The following is a 24,172-nucleotide window of genomic DNA, read 5'->3' on the forward strand; positions in this document are numbered from 1 at the left end:
GGCAAAGTATCCACTGCTGTTGCTCCCGTTAAGAGACTGTATTTCATAAAAAGCTAGACACGCCCCTCTGTGGCCTCACACTTGCCTTCTCAGGCATGTCTGCCCCAGAAATGCCTTTGCACTGCCTTCTCCAAGAGACACATACGGGGCAAGAATATTTAGGCAGTGATTGTAGACATAGAAAACACTTGAAAGCCACCCAAATACATCTCTATCAAGGAAAAAAGCTGGCATAGTCACATTGTGGAATATGATACAGCTGTGAAAATGAACTGCCGTTAGAAGCATCAGCAATGAAAAATTACAGTGAACAAAGGAAATTACTGAAAAATACACTGCTATTCCACATACAGTTCACAAACTATAACATATGACATGGCTGAATAATATACAGAGAAATGATATAACTTATGAAAAGCAAGACAAACATTAACACATTAGTCCTATGTCTGGGTGAAGAAGGGAGACCCAGGTGATGAAAGAAGGGCGCATTGTAGCCTTTCAAGACACTCGATGCTAATGCATGATGACAACAGCGCAATTATTAATCTATCAGATTATGCATTCAGTTTTGTTTGTTTGTTTGCTTTTGAGGCGGAGTTTTGCTCATGTAGCCCAGGCTAGAGTGTAATGGCACGATCTCGGCTCGCTGCAACTTCTATCTCCTGGGTTCAAACAACTCTCCCACCTCAGCCTCCCGAGTAGCTGGGATCACAGGTGCCTGTCATGATGCTCAGCTAACTTTTTGTATTTTTTTAGTAGAGACGGGTTTCACCACATTGGCCAGGCTGGTCTTAAACACCTGACCTCAAATGATCCACCCGCCTCAGCCTCTGAAAGTGCTGGGCTTACAGACATGAGCCACCGTGCCCAGCCAAATTTTATAGACTCTTAGGTGTCATATATTTCATAATTAAACATAAAAAACTAAATGTTTACTGTACTTTGTAAATGAAAGAGCAATAAAAATTGTTGCAAACTTTTAAACATCAAACCTGTTGTATAGCTCATAGTGACCCTCCTATTGAGCTGTGGTAAGCTCCAATTGGTATTTCATTGTTATTTTCTAAAAACTAGGTGAACAGAGGAAAAACAGAATTCAGTTTTAAAACAAGATATTAAGATAATGTTACTGGTTGAAAGTGTCCAGGTTGTTGGTGCCTTGAACCAAGAATTGGACGCAATGCAAAAATGGAGCAAGGAAAGAATGAAGCAGCAAAGCAGACATTTACGGAAAATGAAAGCACGCTCCACAGGGTGAGAGCGCCTGAGCACAGGGGGCCCGTTACTGAAGTTTCTAGGGCTTAAATCCCCTCTCGAGGTTTCCATTGGTTACTTGGTGTGTACCCTACGTAAATGAAGAGGATGAAGTAAAATTACAAAGTCATGTACTCGGTGTAAGCCCTGTGTAAATGGAGAGGATATTTCTTGTCATACCGCAAGAGTTTCCATTTGATTTCGTTCTCGGAAGTCAAGGTGAATCGGCCTTATGTTCCTGCCTCCAGACCCTTTTCTCCTGCCTCCGTGGAATGGATGGCAGGACATGGAAAATGGTTTTGTCCAAATGACATGTCCCAGGGCACTGGCAGCTGAGGACAAGAGGGAACCAGTTGGTGTCACTGAGGAACGCTCACCCGTGTCTTCACACCGCACAGAACAAAGTGAGTGTCCTTGTCCTGAACCCTCTGAAGTGAGTATCTCGCCTCAGGGCTTTCATGAAACCCTTTTTAGGAGAGGCTCCTTCTCTCTCCTTCTGCAGCCACAAGGCAGCAGGGATAGCCCCTCTCTCGCTGAAGTTCTTCTTAAAAAAACAAAGAGAATAAAATACTAGAATTAATGTAATGAATAATAAAATAATGAAAATGAAAGTATGTTTCACAGAAGCAGCTCTGGAATTTCATGTATTGGTGGCATTAAAAGCAGAAAATGGGCCTATAGGCCTGGCGGGGTGGCTCATGCCTGTAATCCCAGCACTTTGGGAGTCTGAGGCAGGTGGATCACGAGGTCAGGAGATCGAGACCATCCTGGCTAACACAGTGAAACACCGTCTCTACTAAAAATACAAAAAATTAGCCATACATGGTGATGGGGCCCTGTAGTCCCAGCTACTCGGGAGGCTGAGGCAGGAGAATGGCGTGAACCCGGGAGGCCGAGCTTGTAGTGAGCCGATATCGCTTCACTGCACTCCAGCCTGGGCAACAGAACAAGACTCTGTCTAAAAAAAAAAAGAAAAAAGAAAAAAGAAAATGGGCCTATAGAGCTCCATTTAATGGCAAAAAATTAAGGAAAGAATAAAAAGACTCTGCTAATAATGGTGACGTGAGCTGCTCATATTGTCATTTTCTCTGGGACCTAATATTGGGGAGGAGGTGGGACCACCTGCCACCAGGCTCCAGGTGATTTTCGGGCTGTTCCCCCAAATCACTGCAGCCTCTTCCCTGCTGGTCCCTTGATCCTGCTGCTGTGCCGGGCGTCCTGAGTGGCAGGAGGCACCTCGGCAGCTTCCAGTGGGATAGGCCTGCGGCATTCTGAGCCTGAATGCCGTGATCACTAGGAAGTAAGGAGACACAAGCAGGAAGGGTTCAGGGATGGAGCGGCCGCTTCTCAGGGATCAGTCTCGGGCCCGAGCTGAGAAGAATCCCCTTTCAGGACGATGGCTCCAGGCTGAGGTCAACGCTGTTTCTGTGCGTTATGATGACTGACCTGCATCCACAGGGAAGCGTATCCGGGCTCCTTTTTCCCAGGCAATGTTGGGAATACCTTGAAATGGGCACTGGTGGATGTCAATTCCAGCCTTCCAGAAGCCACTCCAAATGGAAATGGAGCTAACGGATGCAGGTGGAGTAAGTAAACAACTTTAGGTCCCAAACAACAATTTTCACTATACAATATAGTGTACAGGGAAAAATAAAGCCTTGGGACCCCAACTCACAGCCAAAACGGAAAAAAATCATTAAGTTGGAAGCTGAATCATGCAAGAAACTGCCTTTCCTTTTGTTCCTAAGCAGATAGTTACAGATAGCTACATCTCCACAGGAAGCTGGTCTATGTTCACCTTATCTTATATAAAGGCTTATGTAGAGGACTGATTTACCGCATGTGAGATGAAGACGTAACTGATCCTTCCCCATCTGCTCTCTTTCTCTTGCAACCTGAGGAAGACCACAGGTTCCCTCTCTCCCCTCCTGCCCACCATTTTCCTCCAGCCCACCCTTCCCCTCCAGCCCACCCTTCCCTCCTGCCCACTCTTTTCCTCCAGCCCAGCCTTCCTCTCCAGCCCAGCCTTCTCCCCCAGCCCGCCTGGAAGAGGAAGAGGTCTGCAGCTTACATCAGAATCTCGAAGTTGACACCCAAAAAAGGTAAAAGATCCTGCGGGATGCTGGCATATACAACTAATGAGATAACGCTCTGGGTGTACATCCTAGCATACAGGAAGAGCATTCTTGTTCATGGCGGTGGTTTCAAATATTTCAGTGAGTTTTCCCTTGAATGCCTCAGTTGGGAGCCACTTCAGTTCAGCGCAGGAAGCAAGGGAGCTTCAAGGACTGGTAGTTATGAATTCAAGCTTATACACAGCGACAGATCACAGGTCTGTGGAAGATACTGGTCAATCAATATACAGAGGTAGCATTCCATAACTGAAGCATAGGGCATATCTGACTTCATCTGACAAGGCTAAAATCATGATTGTTTTTCTAACTGGGAAATTTATGTAACTTATTTGCCAATAAACAACCATCTCTCTCTCCCCATTTTCTGACATAACGCTAGTCGTTAGAGAAATGTTCCGATGATGTTCATGAAAGAACAAACCAATGTCTTCCGCTTTAATACCACCTATTTCACACATATGACTCTTGCTGCTTCCATGTGACACTAAAAATATCGGGAGTGCCAGGAAGTCTCTTTAATCATCGTTCTCCAACGTGCTCAGGAGATGAAGTCATTCTGTGAAGTGGACTTCAGTTGACACCACTGAGAAAATGTCCTAGAGAAAGTAAAACTTGTAGTGGCCTCATACTTTACAGAAATAATCCAACTTCTTTCTTTCATTTCTTTCCGGTTTTTGGACATTAATTTTAATTGGTTCAGGGCGACCTGTTTCTGCATCAAAGTCTTGGGAAGCTTCCATCTGTTTTTATATTATATTATATTATATTATATTATATTATATTATATTATATTATATTATTTAGAAATAGAGTCTCACTGTGTCACTCAGGCCAAAGTGTAGTGGTATGATCACGGCTCACTGCAGTCTCAACCTCCCAGGCTCGAGCCAATCCTCAGGCCTCCACCACCTGAGTAGCTGGGACTGCAGGTGTGCCACCATGTCCTGCTAACGTTTTATTTTTATTTTTTTATTTTTTGTAGAGACAGGATCTCGTTATGTGGCCAAAGCGGGTCTCAAACTCCTGGTCTCAAGCAATCCTTGTGTCAGCCTCCTAAAGTGCTGAGATTATAGACATGAGCCATGGCACGCAGCTGATTTATTAGTTTATTTTCTCAGAACTCTATGCAACCTGATTCTTAATACATAAGGAAAGAGAAGCCAGTCAAAAGTGGAAGTAGTTGCACACAATGAAAGTGTCATTTGGCACTTAGACAAGAGAGGCGGATTATAAAAATGAAAGATCTACATGTCGCAATTGGCTGTGGGCTTGGACTCCAGCACTTTTTATTTTTATTTTTTTAGGAGATAGTGTCTCACTCTCTTACTCAAGCTGGAGTGCAGTGATATAATCATAGCTCACTGTTATCTCAAACTCCTGAGTTCAAGTGATCCTCCTGCCTCGACCTCCCAAGTACCTGGGACTACAGATGTGCCATCGCTCCAGGTAATTTTTTTTTTTTTTGAATTTTTGTAGAGACGAGGTCTCCCTGTGTTGCCCAGGCTAGTCTCAAACATGTGACCTCAAGCAATCGTTCCCCCTTGGCCTCTAAAGCACTGGGGTTATAGGTGTGAGTCACTGTACCCGGCCAAGAAACCAACCCCACCTGTTTTCTATATAAAGTTTAGCATCTAGATACGAGGCAAAATAAGTTTTCAAGATCAAGGAGTCTGAAGGGAAGCTGCTGGGAGGGGAATGGGCTCAAGGCAGCGTTTTCTGGTCTACAGTTTTGCTTATTCTTGGACTTTCCAAAGTCCTGAAAGAAGCAGAAGGAAAGTGAGAAGAGAGGAAGAGGCAGGAGGAAAGGAGGAGGGCTGCACCTCTGCGGTTGCAGATTAGCCCAAGCCGGCTCAGTGGCTGGGAAGGAAGGGAGGAAACCCCCAAGGCCGAAGGTGGAGTCAGAGCCCTGGGTCCAGCAGAGACTGGACAGGAGGAGGGTGCCGGGAGCCAAAGACCTTCCTGCTAGCACTGCAACCTCTTAAACTGCTTAGGCTTTTATCTAAATTTGATATGTCCGCATTTTGTAGACCTCCAAACCAAGGCACTCAGGGTAACCCAGACAGGAAGGAGAGGATGATAGGAGAAGGTGCCCCACCTGATGATGCCCTTCTGGCTTTTATCCATTCCTGGGAATGACTCTTTCTCCAACTCGGGGGATACCCCTATGGGAGAATACAGTGGCGTGGACCAGCAGTGGAGAATTCCAAGTCCAAAAAACGATTGGCATTTTCAAGGAAAGTAAGAAATCATCCTGCATATATGAAATATTGGGAAAAAGGTTGTTACTAATAATTCTCAAGCGACCACTCTGGTGAGACTAGGTTTCTCTGGGGATGTGTGGAGCAGGGTGTATGCACCGAGTGAGCACATCCCACCCTTCAGACTCCTTCAGCTCCTGTCTACTGTAGCAGTCAGAGGGCAACTCCTGTCCTCATCTCCTCTGAGCGACCCACTCACTCATTCACTCACTCATTCATTCACTCGTTAACTCATTCACTCACTCACTCATTCACTCCTTCACTCCTTCACTCGCTCACTCACTCATTCACTCACCCTTTTACTCACTTGCTCATTCATTTACTCATTCACTCACTCATTCACTGACCCATTCACTCACTCACTCACTCATTCACTCACCCATTCACTCACTCATTCATTCCCTCATTCACTCACTCAGTCATTCCCTAACTCACCCTTTCACTCACTCACCCATTCACTCATTCACTCACTCATTCACTCACTTATTCACTCACTCACTCATTTCCTCATTCATTCACTCAATCATTCACTCACTCAAATCATTCACTCATTCACTCACTCATTCACCTCTTCACTCACTCATTCACCTCTTCACTCACTCATTCACTCATCCTTTACTCACACACTCACTCATTTATTGACTCATTCACTCACTCACTTGTTCATTCACTCACTCAATTCTTCACTCCCTCATTCACTTGTTCGCTCACTGACTCATTCACTCACTCTTTCCCTCACCCATTCACTCACTCACCCACTCATCTGTTCACTCACTCATTCACCCACTCACCCATTCACTAAGTCACTCATTCATTCACTCACTCACTCATTCATTCACTCACTCACTCACTCATCACTCATTTATTCCCTCGGTCACTCACTCATTCACTCACTTATTCACTTGCTTATTCACTCATTCACTAAGACGCTCATTCATTCACTTACTCACTTATTCACTCACCCATTCACTCACTCACTCATTCACTCATTGACTCCCTTGGCAATTCATTCACTCACTCACGGTCACTCATTCAGTCATTTACCCACTCACTCACTCATTTCTCCTTCCCTCATCCACTCACTCACTCATTCACTGACTGACTCACTCACTCACCCATTCACTCATTTACTCACTCATTTACTCCTTCACTCACTCACTCACTCACTCCTTCATTCATTCATTCAGCGGCACCCATGACAGGTTCACTCTGTCCTGGGCTCTGCTGTTGCCCTGGGACTGCAGCAGGGAATAGTCAAAGATCTCTGAATCCACGGCATTCAGAGTTCAGCCAGGGAACCTTTCGAGAAGCCCAGCAGATAGGTGAAATGCCCCATGTGTGACACTGACGAGGATGTTTTAAGAGCAGCAGGGAGGGAACAGGAGTGTGCATGGAGCCCAAAATTTCTAAGAGGGTGATCTGGGGAGGCCTCACCGTGCAGGAGACCTTGCAGGACAGACCTGTGGAAAGTGGGCAGAGTCGGTAGGGAGAGGAGGGCCTGGGTTGAGGAAAGAGCAGGCTAGGCCTGAGGTTGTCGGGTGCCTGCATGGGCCTCTGGGCAGCACCAGGATCTGAAGGGACCAGAGGACAGGCCAGTGTGGCTTGTGTGGGGTCTGTGACTCCGAGTCAGCAGAGAAGATGCCTGAATTACATCCTGATAGGTGCACCCTGACTTTGAAGCTGAGGACACCCGAGACATGGAGGTGGGGTGGAGGTTGGGGCAGAGCAGGGGATGAGGAGGGAGCCTGTTCCGGTCCAGGTCAAAGGTGGTGGCCTGGCCCTAGTGGCTCCAGATGCAATGAAGAGCCAATGGGGACTTTCCTGAGGGACTTAGATGCCAGGGTGGAAGAGCACTGCAAGGCTTCAGCCTGAGCCCCTGGGAGGATGGAGTCACCAGGAGCTGAGGTAAGGAAGACTGAGCGATGGGGGGTTGTGTGGGGGGTGCAGAGGCCTGAGCTCAGTTTGGCCCCTGCAGATTTGAGATGCCCACTCCATGCACAGGCCGAGACAGCAGAGAAGGGGAAGAGGCTGCAGCTCAGGTAGCCCTGGGATGTGCAGCCCCACATGCTGGGGCACTGGGTCATGGTGTCCTCATGGCTGGGAGCTGCTTCCCTCCTGGGATGCCAGAACTCCTTTAGGGCACATCGGCAACTCCTGCGCTCACCACTGAGGGGAAGTGGGAAGGGCAGCTGTCCCTATGCATGTTCTCCTTCACCTTGTCCTAGGCAGGTCCCAGGCAGCACCACCCTCCCAAGTGGCTCCCCTTGGCCGCTGTCTCTAGTGTTCACAGCCAGACCCTAGAAGAGGGCTGGACTCAGCGGCTCACTTCTGATGAATAGAACCAGGCAAAAGAGATGGTGGTCTCTCCTGAGATTGGATTGGGAGGAGCTGAGGTTCTGTCCACTGGAACTCTCCCCCTGGCTCTTGGTAGGTGCTAGTTCTGGCAAAGCCAGTCACCCGCCCAGGGCAGAGGGCAACCTGAAGCTGATGCCACAGAGAGACTGGGGCCTTCAGTCCAACAGCCTGCAAGCAACAGAATCCTGCCAGCAACACAGAAGTGAGCATGGAAGCAGCTCCTCCCCTGATGAGCCTGAGCCTTCAGAAGACACAGCAGCCCTAGGCAGACACCTGCTGCAGCCCTGGAGAGCCCCTGGGGCAGAGGGCCCAGTGAAGCCTGCCTGAACTCCTGGCCCAAGGAGTAATCATTCCTGGGGTATAAGTGTGTGCTGGTGTGGGCCTTTGGAGTAATCTGTCAAGGGACAATAAAGAACAAGCACACACCTCAGGTCCTACTGGGTGGAAGCTGTACGGTCAGCACGGCATGTAATATCTTCCTCTTGAATTAGAAGATTCATTGCTAAGGCCAAAGTTAAAAAAAAAAACAAACAAAAACCTCTAGTTGTAGCAACATTGAAATACATGACTTTCAAAAAAAAAAAAAGCCATAGCTTTTCTTTTCCATCTTTGCTACAGGTATATATTAATATATGTTAATTCCCTGACTGACTGAGCAAGGGGCCAAACTCATAAGAACAGATGTGTGAGGACCGTCAGTGACCACCCTGACCCCAGCCCTTATACACAGACAAACTTTTGAACATAATCCGTAACCTTGGGGGTCTTGACACTCTAAATTTTATTGTTTTTCATTAGCTATTTCTATTCCCTAAACAATACCTGTTCATCGCAGAGAAAAATGGCATTGCCTATACTAAGCAAAAGAAAGGAAATAAAATGCTCAGAAACATTTACAGATGTATGCAGACTCACACACACACACACACACACACACACACACACACGCACGCACTCACACACAGGCTCGCACTGTGTCTAGGCCTGCCTTTTCACTTATTTGTATGTCCTGAACATATTTCCATGTCAGTAGACACATATCTTTGTAGCGGTAACAGCAACTAAATATTATTGCAGCGCATATTTTTACCATCATTTATTTAACTCATCATGTTTGAACTGTTAGGTTGTATCTATCATTTTCTGTATTACAGACAATTTGATGACAAATGACCAATCCCCTAATGTTCAATATAAAAATATCAATTGTATAAGGAGATAACGGGTATTTGGCTAAAATAAAATTCAGTGTGGCCCACCTTCTCCACATGTAACATGCTCTAAAAAGGCATGAATAATTAAATTAGCCCTTCTATTCTCCAGCACAGATCCTGAGCCCAACTGTGGGTGCAGGTGCTTAGAGCCTCGGTCTGCTCTTCTGCCCGCCAGAAGGCAAAGGCCACTCAACTGCCACCTTAAGACAGCCAGGATTCGCCTCTCCCTTTTAATTAATAGAATAATGCTCAGGTTCACTGCATGAGAGCAGCGCTCTCTGACTTTGCATTCATCAGGATAACCTAGGTGGTTTGTTTAAAAATACACATTTCCCGGCTGAGCCCCCAGAAACTGGACTTCAGTGGTTTAATGGGGGTGTGCATAGGACAGGTGATTCTGAGGACCACGAGGGGTTAGGAATTTCGCCGTTAATTCTGGCCAAGGGAGAGATTAGACCATCCAGCATTGTCTGCAGCATATATATTTTTTTCCTCTTTTGCAATGAATATTTGATGCTCAGCGGGATGAGCCCCAGGATGAGGCACACATCCAAGAAAAATCCATGCCTCTCCATCTTTTCCCCAGGATTGCCCTTTGGTGAGACTCTCCTTTGCGATTGCTTCACTTTCCCGGGTTCATAGAACAAACCTCTTCTTAGTCTCTTTTGTTGTTTCCTATCTGTTCAACAAACACCCACTGCGCAGGACCATCCTCCGGAAAGCCCTCGAGTGGGGCCGTTTGGGAGCCCTTCTTCGTGGGGTGAGCACTGAAGGAACCGGGATCCCATAAGCCCGTGCTTTTGTAGGGGCTGCTCCCTCTCCCATCGCAGGTAACTGGCACCAGGTTGCTAAGCTGTGGATGGGCAACTGGCACAGCGCTTTGGATGTGCGTATTTCAGCACGTGGAGTTGGCCGGTGAAGTCAGCCGAGGTCGGCACAGCGTACAGCAGCGCGCCTGTCCATAGGGAGGAAGGGTCGTCCCGCCTCCCCGCCAGGTCAGTCCCGTTGCGCCTCCTCCTGTCCCACTCTGACTTTCGCGCGCCCAGGCGTCTCTGAGGGTAGCGCCCCGATACTCTCCCCCACCCCAAGGATTCTTCTCCCCACGGGACGGGCTGGGGGCCCGGGAGCGCCACAGACCCCGTGGACCCGGGAAATCGCAGCTTCGTCATAGCTAAGCTCGCCGCGCTCAGCTTTGCCCACCACCTGGAGGATCCACTCTCCGTGCGTCCTTCCCGACCTCAGGCTGCAGAGAAAACGTGGGGGCGGGGATCGAGGAAGCCGCGCGCAGAGGCTCCTAGCGCAGCCCCAGGAGGAATCCTGCCGCCACCAAGAAGCTGTGCGCGCGGCCGGGCTCGGCGCTGACAACAGCCGGATCTACCGGGCCTGCCGCGAGCCTCCGCGTCCAGGTGGGGTCTCCGCGCCCCAATTCCACCCCGCCCCGCCATCGGCGCTCCCCGCAAGTGCGGGGTTTCCACCGGCCCCGGCGTTCGCGCCCACTCACGGTCTCCCTTGCCCCCCCGCCCCCGGGAGATGCTCCCGGCGTTCTATTCCGCCCTGCCTTGGCCCGCCCAGCGAACGATGTGACCCCGCCCCCTTGCGGTCTCCCCTCCCCCGGTCGCTGCCCCTGCCCCCACCTGTGGCGCTCCGGGCATCTCTAAAGGCCCCAACCAGAGTCCTCCAACCCACCCGCGAGGCTAGCGCACCGGCAACGCGGCCCCACCCCCAGGGACTCCGCCCACTTGTGGTGCTACCCCCGCCTCCGCGACCTCACCCACCGCTAGCGCGGCAGCCACCTACGACGACCCCCGCGTAGGTCCTCCTGCCCACACCCGCCCCCGGCCAGCCCCTGCCCCTTTCTCTGCCCCTTTCCCTGCCCCTGCCCCTACCCCTGCCCCTAGCCGCGCCCCCACCCCCGCAGCCCCTCCTGTGCGCTTGGGCCCCGCCCGTCAAGGCCCTTTGACGCTAGGGCCGGGCGGGGGCGCGGGCGGGGCAGCGTTTCCGAGTCGGGCGCGCGCCGGCAGGGTCTCCATTGCCTGCTGCGCACCCGGACTAGCGGCTGCCCTCGGCCTCCTCGCCTTGGACGCGGACGACTCCCGGGCCCCCAAGGGCTCCTTGCGGAAGTTCCTGGAGCACTTCTCCGGGGCCGGCAAGGCCATCGGCGTGCTGACCAGCGGGGGACATGCTCAAGGTTCGCGCCCCCCTCCGGGCGGCGAGGGAGGGACGGACGGAGAAGGGGAGAAGAGGGAGAAGGGGAGAACAGGGGAAGGGGATGGGGGAACCGGGCAGAAGAGGGGGAAGCGATGGGAGGACCCGGGGAAAGGTGGGGAAGCGATGGGAAGAACTGGGGAGAAGAGCGGGGAAGCGATGGGAAGAACTGGGGAGAAGTCCGTGCCCGGGAGCGGCAGGGGTACCTGCGGGGCGGCGGGAGCCGGCAAGGCAGCCCCGGGGTCCTTGCCGGGTGGGGCGGAGGAGGAAGGAACATGGCGGTAGGAACCTCCATTCGGAAAATAGTGAGCTTTCCACCCTCTCCGGTTTATGTTTTAAATTGAACCTGGTAGAGGGGGTCGCCTGGAACACCTTCCGGGGTCGTTCTGCCTCTGAGCTGTAGGATGGGGCCGGGCTTCCCCTCCGAATCCTGGGTACAGCGCGATCACTTCTTAAGTTGCCCCCGCCCCCCAACTCCGCCCCACGCCACCCCCCAGCATGTCGAGGAAGAAACGGCCGGATCCCGGCGGGCCTCCTGTCGCCTCGGGCCCCCCGCGGCGTGGGCGGGGTCCCGGCTGCTGCAATGCGGGAAACGGCAGGGGTGCTCTGGGTTCCCGCTTGGCGTCTCCGAGGCAGTCCGGCAGCCCCTCGCGTTTCCGCTGGAAGATTTTAAAAAAGGGTGTCCTGCGCTCGCATGTGCTGTCGCCTTCCGGCTCGTGACAAAACCGAAAACTAAAATGGGTCCCAGGCCCTTCCCTGCTAGCCTCCGCGGACGGGAAGGACCAGGAAGCGGGGACTCCGGGACGTCAGCGGCGCCGCAGCGCGGGCTCTGGGCTTCCCCTGTCCTGTAATGTGGAAAGGGCTCTCCAGGAGGGGCCGAGCCTGGGCCCACGACGCAGGCGCTCCGGGAGGACATTTAACATTGAAGAGCGAGAGGTGGTGGAGACTGCGCTCCCCAGGCCCCGGGTGCACGTAGGGGCACCGGTGCCCGGGTTCAGGAGGGTGAGGCCTTCTTGGCCAGGTAGCCTTGTTAAATCTATCTGAAAATCACAGATAACTAAGTATCAAGTCGTCACAGATCATTTTAGTATCCTGAATGAGATGGCTACGGAAAACATGAAAACATCGTTACTGGTTACGTGCATGATGCATCCAAAACATTGTTACCTGCACAGTGGCAGCACTGATATTTGTGGGCTTTTGAACGTGTGGACTGGAGTGTTAAGAGCCCTTCAGAGTTATGACAGTAGTTTGATTTGAATGTTCTTTTCTTGGCGAATAAATGCTGTACATTGAATTTACCCAGGAAACTAGGAAGGTGAACCCACACGAAGGACACAGGCCTGTGGGCTGCTCCAGGCGCCCTTAGGGCGTTGCAGGGCCTGAGCCATGCGCTTCCTGCTCAGCCTCCTGAGAGCCGTGACGGCGTCTCTGTTCTGCCTCACACTGGACCCGCTAGTTTCATATTCTTGTTATGGTTCCGAGGCTACAAGCGGTTGGATTCTGTGAGACACTCTCTGTCTTCCTCCTCCGGCTGCTTTCAAATGGGTCGTCTTTTTTTAGAACTGATTTTTTTAAGCAGTGATTGATGGGGTGAGTTGTAGTGCTGTCCTGAACTGCAGAGGGAGCGCATTGAGGAACCTGGGTTTTGATGCTGTGCACATCAGCTGAGTCACCAGCCCAGGGCCCTGTCAGTCCCATTATTAAGCTCATTTCTTGCTCTTGTCATCGTTACTCAGACGCCTTTAAAAAAAAGCAAACTCCTGCTTGCCGTCACTGGCTGAGTTTGGCAAATGGGTGTTTACCCTGGAAAGAGGGGCATTTTGTCCTCTGGAACGTCTAAGGCGCCCTTTGGTGAGGTGGTCTGTTTCTGACCACTCTATCCCGTGGGCGTCCTTCCTGCTTCCACCTTCCCTTTCCGAACGCCTCCGCCTCCAGGGCTTTAACTTTCCTTCTGTGTGTGTGCCACGCAGAGGTTGACTGTTGTGCCAGTGCCCTGTTTTTTCTCTCTCTCTCTCTTTCTTTCTTTCTTTCTTTCTTTCTTTCTTTCTTTCTTTCTTTCTTTCTTTCTTCTTTTTTTTTTTTTTTTGCTGAGGGCCCAAAACTTGCTGCATCTCAAAAGAAGCAATTGCATCCATTTGTTCGCGATGAGCATAAACTGCTCTTTAAGGGATACTAATTGGTAAACCCGGCTGCTGTGGGTAGAAAGACAGAGGTGGCCGCGGAAGCAGGGCTCTGCCTCTTGGAAGCCTGCACAACCTTCCTGCTTTCTTTCTTCAATATCCGCGGGGGGGGGGGGGGGGGGTGGTTAATTTTAATAAGCCCTGGAAACCAACAAAGCAGGAAAGTGCTAAGACATTGAGGTGTGAGATTTAAAATGACAACCAGCAGCCTCTCATTCTTCCTTCACTGAGGAAGGAAGGAACCAGTTGCCTCTTCGTTTTGGGGCTGCAGGGTATGTTTGGCAGAGACACTGGCCCTTTGTGCTGTGTGACTCATGAATTGAGATAGTTCTTTACTAAGTGTTTTGTGCAGTAGGTATGAAAATGGGGAAAGAGGGAGCACTGTCCGGGGTGGAGAGGCGTGGAGAGACGCTGTGATACATAGCGAGTCCTTTTTTTCTGGGCTCCTGGTTTTCAATCTTTTTCTTCTTTTTTTCCTAACAGCTTGAAAGATGATTTTTGTGTCTTAATTAAAAGATTGAAGACTGTGGGTCAGACCCAAACTAATTCCATTGGCATCAAAGAAAAGGATTCTTTACATATTTATCTATAGGCACAATTTATTTTTTTATTTTTTGCTGAATTATCTGGTTAGTCAAATCATACATTAGAGAAGTAATATTAAAAATTAAAAAATAAAAAATGTATCTGTAAACGTATCCCCCTTCCATTCCAGTCTTTGTCTCTGTGTAATTTTAGAACCTTGGGCCATGATGTACATAGAGTTTATATTCTTTTAATATCTTGCTACTTCATTGTTTTCATGTTTAATCTTTGGGTTGATGTATCACAGGTTACTTGACCGTTTCTTACAGGTGTTTGGTTTAGTTTTTTTTTTCCCTTAACGCTAATGTAAATTTGAGTGTTTGGATGGTAGTTTTAGCAGAATTTAAGGCAGAGTCTCAGTTAGGGTGATGGATCGATTTATAGTCCCTAGTTTGAGGAGAGAGGTGGCAATATGCCCTTTCTTCTAAAATTGATATGTTAAATCACAATGGACATTTACATGATTTTGAGCACTTGGGACTCCCCTGGGGTTCACTGGTATTGCACGGTCCGGGCTGGGGATCTTCTGCTGGAGAGGCCCCCAGCGTGCCCAGCGCAGGGTCCTGAGTGTGTTGCTGCAGGACAAGCTCTGGGCTTTGCCCTGCAGCGGCCGTCGCTCTGGGAAGAGCTGGCTGCTCCAGGAATGAGGCCTATGCTCTGAAGCTCACATTCAGCAGACCAGCAAAGGTCAGCACAGATGACCTTATATGAATCATTCATTTAACAAGCATTCATGGAATACACATTCCATGCAGTTGGAACTTAGAGTGGAAGGCCATCAGATCACTGTTGTCTCAGCAGAACTTTGTCCCTGGGTCCCTGTTGAACTTAGAGTGGAAGGCCATCTGCTCACTATTGTCTGAGCAGAGCTTGGTCCCTGGGTCCCTGTTGAACTTAGAGTGGAAGGCCATCAGCTCACTGTTGTCTGAGCAGAGCTTGGTCTCTGGCTCCCTTTTGTAGCCTCCGCTCCTAGGAGGTGCACGGTGAGTGTTGGGGGACCCTCCACAGGCACAATTGCTGAACAAGGACCCCTCCCAAGGGTGTCAGCCCTAGGCCCTGAGCTCTGAGGAGGAGGAAGGCATTCCTGGGGCCATCTCCCCTTCTGGATACTGAGCTCTGCACAGAGAGAAACTCTTCCACATTCACTGCAGTGAAGTTCATACTTTAGAGACTGGGGCCTGCATTCCCCAGAATTTCCATGGCCACAGGTGGTGGCCGCACCATGCGACTGGTGTCTATGTTCCCTGGAATTTCCGTGGCCATAGATGGTGGCTGTACCATGTGACTGGGGTCTGCATTCCCTGGAATTTCCGTGACTGCAGGTGGTGGCTGCACCATGCGACTGGAGTCTGTGTTCCCCAGGATTTCTGTGACCACAGGTGGTAGCTGCACCATGCGACTGGAGTCTGTGTTCCCCAGGATTTCTGTGACCACAGGTGGTAGCTGTACCATGTAACTGAGGGTCTGCGTTCCCCTGAATTTCCGTGGCCATAGGTGGTGGCTGTACCATGGGAATGAGGGTCTCTGTTCTCTGGAATTTCCATGGCCATAGGTAGTGGCTGTACCATGCGACTGGGGTCTGCGTTCTCCAGAATTTCTGTGGCTGCAGGCTGTGGCTGCACCATGCGACTGGGGTATGCATTCCTCGGAATTTCCGTGGCCATATATGGTGGCTGTACCATGTGACTGAGGGTCTGCATTCCTTGGAATTTCCATGGCCATAGATAGTGGCTGTACCATGTGTCTGAGGGTCTGCGTTCTCTGGAATTTCTGTGGCTGCAGATAGTGGCTGTACCATGTGACTGAGGGTCTGCATTCCTGGAATTTCTGTGGTCGCACATGGTGGCTGTACCATACAACTGGGGTCTACATTCTCTGGAATTTCCTTGGCCACAGGCGGTGGCTGCACCATGCATCAGGTCTTCTGTCTCAGGAGTTGGTGCCATTGTCTCTGTTATTCCCTCGCCTGACACACAGAGGCAGTTCCTGACTTTATCACTCCCAGGAAACACACAGGCATCTGTTTTGGATCCTTGTTTTATTTCCCCATCACCTTTCTCATCAAAGGGAAATTCACATCCCTCTAAAGCTGAAAATGGTGTGGGGCCCCCTGGTGGTCTTTCCAAGGCATTATCAGCAGGTAAATTAGATCATGTGGGCCAGTGTACCTGAAATGAAAACAGAAAGGTAAGTCGTGTCACTAAGCTTTGGTGGGAGATTCAGGGTCTTTGTTAGTGGCAGAATCATCCAAAGTAAGTTGTTTGTTCACTGCAGATCTAGATGGTTGGCTGTGTCAGGATTAAACTTAGCCAGTGTCGACAGAGTGTCGCTTAATCCTCACAGAAGCGTGTCAAGTACATTGAAGAATAGCTGCCAAGTCTGCTATTGTCGGGAGAGAGGCAGGTACGTCTCTCGCTTAGCCCAGTGCTGCAGGAGGCCAGGCTCACGTCAGGCTGTGCGTGTGAGTGGGTTGGATTTTTAGCACTCTGGGACGGTAAAGCACAAACATCTATTTTTAACTTGTGGGTGACCTTCTTCTGTGCTGCTTGAGTCTCTGTGGGCCTTTCTCTGTTTCCTTCCTGAGGAGTCTGTGCCAGGGTCCCAAGCGTTCTCTGGGCTGCACATCCGCGCCTGCCCAGTGAGGAGCCTCCTCCTGGTGGCTGTGGGACTGGGCTGGGCCCACACTGTCAGCATCGTCTGGGGTAAGCAAGCCCGTCCTTCCACACCTCAGTGTCCCCAGCTGTTGAACAGGGCTAATCAACTGACCGTCAGGATTAATGGGGATCAGATGCGCTCATCTCATAGCCCTGCTTGGTAAATAGCCACTTCCACTCTGTCCTCCAATGTGCTACTCTAGACTTTTGCTTTACCTCCATTTAGCCAGGTGATTCGAGGTGACAGTGACTATCAAGAGGGATGTACAGAGGAAACCAGTGGAAGAGAGCTCGAGGAGCAGACATGGGCGCAGGGAGCACAGTGCGGGGAGCACGGCTGCAGGGAGCATAGGCATGGGGAGCACAGATAGGTGTAGGGAGCATGGGCGTGGAGAGGACGGGTGCGGGGAGAACGGGTGTGGGGAGCACGGGCGTGGGAAGCATGGGTGCGGGGAGCACGGGTGCTGGGAGCACAGGGCATGGAGAGCATGTGTGTACTTGCTCTGCTCTGACAGAGGCTGCCGAGCATGTACTCTGTGCTCAGATGGGTCAGAGCCTCAGTGCCTCTTTTTAAAAAAAAAAAAAAATATCTTTTTTTAAAGATAGGACTTCTGTCTTCCTGGTGGCCCCTTTTAGTCGATACTCTTTTAAGCCTGCTTTTCCAGAGAAAAGCTAGGAAGGATGGCCTATATAGGTTCCAGTCTGGGCATATCTGGAAGAATGGGTCTTTTTTAGGTTTGAGTCTGGCGTACCTGGGGACATCTTTGAACCTCCACTCAGAGTCCCAGAACCACGTGTAGAGGCTCCCCAAATGTCTGCTGGGACTTTCCCCTCTGCTCGCGGATGATGAAGAGCAGAACCTCACCCTGCCACGACCTCTGGGGTCCTCCTTCCTGGAGGGCAGTGCCTTGGTGACCAGCGTGTGTAGGAGTCTGAGCTGGCACCTTCGGGCTATGCTGTGCAGCGGGGGCTCATGCCATGGGGCATTCTTGTGTTCTGCACCGGGACTGGTGACGTTGGGCATCCTCGTGCAGTGTGGACCACATGAGGTGCACATGAGCCAGACAGCTCCCGGAATTCGGAGCCTGGCTCTGTCTCAGGCCACCCACCTGTCTGTGGCATTTCTGAGGGATTGTGGGGACCATATGAGTCTGTGTCCCCACCCTCACTGGCTGGACACCTGTGCCAGGCTGGAGCTTTATGTTTCACCATCCCCTGTTCCGAGTTGTGTGAATATTTATTTTCATTACCTACTCTCATGAGCTTTCCTTTTAAAAAAAAAAAAAAATCGGAGACAGACTTTGAAGTCCCCTGGCCCCACCGTTCGTGGACCTAATGGTATTGCAGAAATTATGACTTCAATTATGTATAATAACTGGGGCTACTTTAAAAGTCATGTAAAGGAACAAGGTGGAGTAGCCATTTCAAGCTGTACATCATGCTGGATTCTTAAGTGAACATTATCAGGCTTTCAACACGTTTTCTCTTTTTATTTACTTTGGAGAATATAATGGATGCTCAGAAGCTGTTGGGATTTAGTAAGAGGAAGTTATCCTTAAGAAGCTATTTAAGCAAGGGGACAGTTGGAGTAAACGTAAATTATGAACACACACCTATTCCAAACCAGAGAAATAAAAGCATCAACTTTACTGGGGTTGAAACTTGGGTGCTAGTGTGTCTTTCCTGCCCACAGTGACTGTGGCAGTGCTGTGGGCAGGAAATTCTGGAAAGACTTGGTGCCAGTGGTAATTTTTGTGACGATTCATTTGCTTTCAGCTCAAGTGACTATAGTCTTACTTGCAAATGGCTAGGTCTCCACCAATGGACCACAACACTGACAAAGGACACATGAGAAATGACCCTTGGGTTTTTAACAATTATTATTTTTAATGGACACATTATAGTACATATCCATGGGATACAGTATGATATTTCGATACATGTTTTTCGTGTGTAATTAGCAACTCAGGGTAATTAGCATGTCCATCATCTCAAACATTTGTCATTTCTTAATGCTGGGAATATTTAAAATCCTCTCTTCTAGCTGCTTGAAAATATACAATAAATTGTAAACTATAGTCACCCTACAAGGCTATAGCACACTAACCCTTATTTTTACTATCTAGATGTAATTTTGTATCCATTAGACAACCTCTCCCTTTCTGCCTTCCCGCCGCCCTTTCCTGTCTCTAGAAGCCACTGTTCTACCTTCCGAGGGTAGAATATCGTTTTCCTCATAGAGATCTTTAACCTTCTTGGTTAGATTTCTTCTGAGGTATTTTTATTTTTATTTTATATTTTTGTAGTTAAATGGGATTGCTTTCTTGATTTCTTTTTTCACTGGCTCATTGTTGGTCTATAGAAATGCTACTGATATTTATATGTTGATTTTGTATTCTGTAACTTTACTGAATTTGTTTATCAGTTCAAAGAGATTTTTGCTGGAGTCTTTTTTTTTTTTTTAATATATAAGAGCACGTTGTCTGAAAACAGATAATTAGAGTGCCTCCTTTCCACTTTGGGTGCCCTTGATTTCTTTCTCTTGCCTGACTGCTCTTGACTAGGACGTTCAGTGCTGTGTTGAATAGGAGTGGCACAAGTGGGCGTCCTTGTCTTTTACAGATCTCAGAGAAAAAGTTCTTAGTGTTTCCCCATTCCCCATTATGTTAGCTGTGGGTTTGTCACATATGGCCTTTATTGTGTTGAGGTATGTTTCCTTCAGTGCCTCGTTTGTTGAGACTTTCTATCATGAAGCAGCGTTGAATTTTATCAAATGCTTTTTCTGTATCTATCGAAATGATATTATGGTTTTTGTCCTTAATTCTGTTGATGTGATGTAGCATGATTATTGATTTGTGTTTGATGAGCAATCCTTGCATCGTGGGATAAATCCCACTTGATCATGGTGTATAATCTTTTTGATTTGCTGTTGGATTCAGTTTGTTAGTATTTTGTTGAGGATTTTTGCATCTGTGTTCATCAGGAATATTGACCTATAGTTTTCTCTTTTTATTGTGTCCTTGCCTTATTTTGGTATCAGGGTAATGCTGGTCTTGAAGAATGAACTTGGCAGAATTCCCTCCTCTTCAATACTTTTAGAATAGTTTGAGAAGAATTGAAATAAAAATGTGTAGAGTTCAGCTGCGAAGTCACCTAGTTCTGGGGTTTTCTTTGTTGGGAGACTTTTTATTATTACTTAGTCATACATGTTACTCATTATTGGTCTCTTCAGGATTTCCGTTTCTTCTTGGTTCCATCTTGGTAGGTTGTACGTGTCCGGGAATTTATCCATTTCTTCTAGATTTTCCAATCTGTTGACATACAATTGTTCAAAATAGTCTGTAATGATCCCTTGTATTTCTGTAGTATCAACTATCATTCTCCTTTTCTGTTTCTAATTTTATTTCTTTGGGATTTCTTTTTGTTTGCTTAGTGTAGCTAATGGTTTGTCTATTTTATTTATCTTTTCAAAAAACCAATATTTTTTTCTTCATTTTTATATTTGTTAGTTTCAAGTTTATTTAGTTCCTCTTTGATCTTTGTTATTTCTTTTCTTCTACCACTTTTGGATTTGATTTGTTCTTGCTCTTCTAGCTCATCGCAGTTCGTTGTTAGGTTGTTTATTTTAAATCTGTTTTTTAAATGTAGGAGTTCATTGTTATAAACTTTCCTCTTAATACTGCTTTTGCTGTATACCATAAACTTTGATATGTTGTGTTTCTGTTTTCATTTATTTCAAGAAATTTTTAAATTTCCTTCTTCATTTCTTCATTGACCCATTGGCTATTCAAGGGCATATTGTGTAATTTCTATGTATTTATACAGTTTTGAAAGTTCTCCTTGTTGTTGATTTTTTTTTTTAATTAAACTTTTTGTTCTAGAGTACATGTGCACAATGTGCAGGTTTATTACATGTGTATTCACGTGCCAAGTTGGTATGCTGCACCCATTAACTCATCATTTACATTAGGTATATCTCCTAATGCTATCCCTCCCTCCTCCCGCCTCCCCCCTCCCCACAACAGGCTCCAGTGTGTGATGTTTCCTTTCCTGTGTCCAAGTGATCTCACTGTTCATTTCCCACCTATGAGTGAGAACTTGCAGTGTTTAGTTTTCTGTCCTTGCGATAGTTTGCTGAGAATGATGGTTTCCAGCTCCATCCATGTCCCTACAAAGGACATGAACTCATCCTTTTTTATGGCTGCATAGTATACCATGGTGTATATGTGCCACATTTTCTTAATCCAGTCTGTCATTGATGGACATTTGGATTAGTTCCAAGTCTTTGCTGTTGTGAATAGTGCCGCAATAAACATACATGTACATGTGTCTTTATAGCAGCATGATTTATAATCCTTTGGGTATGTACCCAGTATTGGGATGGCTGAGTCAAATGGTATTTCTAGTACTAGATCCTTGAGGAATGACCACACTGTTTTCCACGATGGTTGAACTAGTGTACAGTCCCACCAACAGTGTAAAAGTGTTCCTATTTCTCCACATCCTCTCCAGCACTTGTTGTTTCCTGACTTTTTAATGATCGCCATTCTAACTGGTGTGAGATGGTATCTCATTGTGGTTTTGATTTGCATTTCTCTGATGGCGAGTGATTATTGTAGCAGGACTAGCCGCAGACAAAACATGATGGGAGGCTACATGCATCAGCTAACAGAACAAAACGTTTTACAGTGCTTTCTCAGACAATGTCTGGAATTTACAGATAACACTAGTAGTTTGGGTCAGGGGTTAATATTATTATTATTATTTTAACCACCAGGGCCAGGTGGTGGTGCCAAGGTCGTCTAGCTATTTATCTTACTTCTGTTTCCTTCCAACTTTTTGTTTTCTCCCCCTTCTCCTGTCTTATAAACTAGGGAAAAGGGGAGACGGGGAAAAGTTGGGAAAGACAACAGGAGAAGTGGTGGTCTCATTCTATATTATGAGCATTTTTTCATGTCTCTATTGGCTGCATAAATGTCTTCTTTTGAGAAGTGTCTGTTCCTTGTTGTTGATTTATAGCTTTATTCTGTTAGAGTCTGAGAATATCCTAGATGTTATTTCAATTTTAGAAAAAATGTATTGAGAATTCTTTTGTAGCCTAACATGTGGTGGATTCTAGAGAATGTTCCATGTGCTGAGGAGAAGAATGTGCATTATGTATCTGTTGGATGAAATGTTCTGTAAATGTCTGATAGGTCCATTTGGTCTACACTGGACTTTAAATTTGATGTTTTGTTGTTATTTTTTGTCTAGATGACCTCCAGTGCTGACAGTGGGATTTTGAAGCTCCTACTATTGTTGTGTTGGTGTCTCCCTGTCTCTCTCTGTCTCTCTCTCTCCATATATATATATATATATATATATATATATATATATATATACACACATATATATATACACGCACACGTATATATATATGTGTGTGTGTGTGTGTGTATATTTATGTATATATAAATTTATTTGAGACAGAGTTTTGCTGTTGTTGCCTAGGCTGGAGTGCAGAGGTGCAATCTCAACTCATTGCAACCTCCACCTCCTGAGTTCAAGTGATTCTCCTGCCTCAGCCTCCCAAGTAGCTGGGATTACAGGCATATGCCACCATGCTGGGCTAATTTTTTGTATTAGTAGAGAGAAGGTTTCACCATGTTGGCCAGACTGGTATTAAACTCCTGACCTCAGGTGATCCACCTGCCTCCACATCCCTCCCAAAATGCTGGGATTATAGGCATGAGGCACTGCGCCAGACCTCTCTTTCTATTTAGATCTACTAATATTTGCTTTATATATCTGAGTGCTTTGTTGTTGGGTGCACATATACTCGTAATTGTTATATCCTTTTGCTATTTTGATCTCTTTATTATATAATTACCTTTTTTTCTCCTTTTTACAGTTTTTGACTTAAATTGTGATTGATCTGAAATAAATATGGCTACTCTTGCTCACTTTTGATTTCCATTAATGTGGAATGTGTTTTTCCATCCCTTCACATTTAGTCTATGTGTGTCTTTGCGGCTGAACTGAGTTTTTTGTAGGCAGCATATAGTCAGTTTTTCTTGTTTTAAATTCATTCAGGCCGTCTGTATCTTTTAATTGGGAATCTTGGGATTATTTTGCTATTGATATCACAGTCCAGACATTAAGATTTTCTCACTTAAGTTGCTTTACACAAATTAATATGAAGAGGAAGTAGAGTTTTTCTTTTGTCCTTTTGAAGAGAGTGATGGATTATTATTTTCACTTCATGCAAGTGAGGGACTCACCATGCCTGTTGGGATTTTAGAATTTCTTTCCTGTTATTAGGAACAGCAATGATCTGTAATGGGTTCCTGGAATCATCCAGTGATGGTCTGAATATCTTAAAACTTTCCTTTCATGTCTCATTTTCTATTTCTCCCCTAGTAGCCATGCACCTGGGGCAGGACCTGGCCTTACATTTCTTTGGTTTCTTGATGATTTTTTAGGTTTAGTGTTTGACACAGTTAGGAGTCTGGATAAAATCAGCCCTTCTGGGAAGTGTGTAAGTCAAACAAGGACTTTCTGGTGACGTTATACAGGTTTCCCATGCCCCATGAGTACAGGAATAGCTCCCTGGGGAAGGAGAATGGGCACATGATGGCAGGGAGCCATTCTGGGATGGTCCCATCGTTCTGCAGGAATTGTCATGCAGGAAGAAGAAGCACGTGGTGACTGAGCTGGTAGTGATTCTGCTGATAGTTTTGATCGTTATGATTTGCTCCTGAAAGGTGATGTGGGATGAACTGCAATATTTAGAATGCTGACATTCCTTGAAACAAAGATATAGAAAAAGGTTTATAATTGCATGATGCCTTGTAGTTTTCAGCTGCTCTCATGTGGATCCTTTTTCGTGCTTCTGAAATGCTTTCCCAGGAGAGAGCGTTGTTCTTTGTATATAGATGAGGAGCCTGGGTTTCAAATGGTTAGGAATTCAGCACACGCATTGGAATCTTTAGTTTCCTGGAACATTTTCTATTCAAGTATAGACCACATGGCCTCTAAAGGCTGGCTCATTCTTAACACCGCGATTGGTTATCCAGCCTCACGTCTGGGGTGGGTGGCAGGAACTCCACAGCCATCCTGGGTGCTCTGGGGTGGGGTGGCTGAGCTGTGGCAGCTCCTCCCAGCTGAGCAGCAAGGCTGGGGAAAGCTCATTCCATTCCCCTTGGTTCTAACCAGGTAGAGGCTTACACTGCACGTTTCCTTAGCTGGGAACCTTTAGAACTTTACATTTAAATCTAATCTGTGATCCAGGGGGTAGACACATGGGTATTCACTGTACAATTCCTACATTTTTTGTATATTTAAAAA

Source organism: Macaca mulatta, chromosome 13 (genome assembly GCF_049350105.2).
Source record: "Macaca mulatta isolate MMU2019108-1 chromosome 13, T2T-MMU8v2.0, whole genome shotgun sequence".
Taxonomy (NCBI): domain Eukaryota; kingdom Metazoa; phylum Chordata; class Mammalia; order Primates; family Cercopithecidae; genus Macaca; species Macaca mulatta.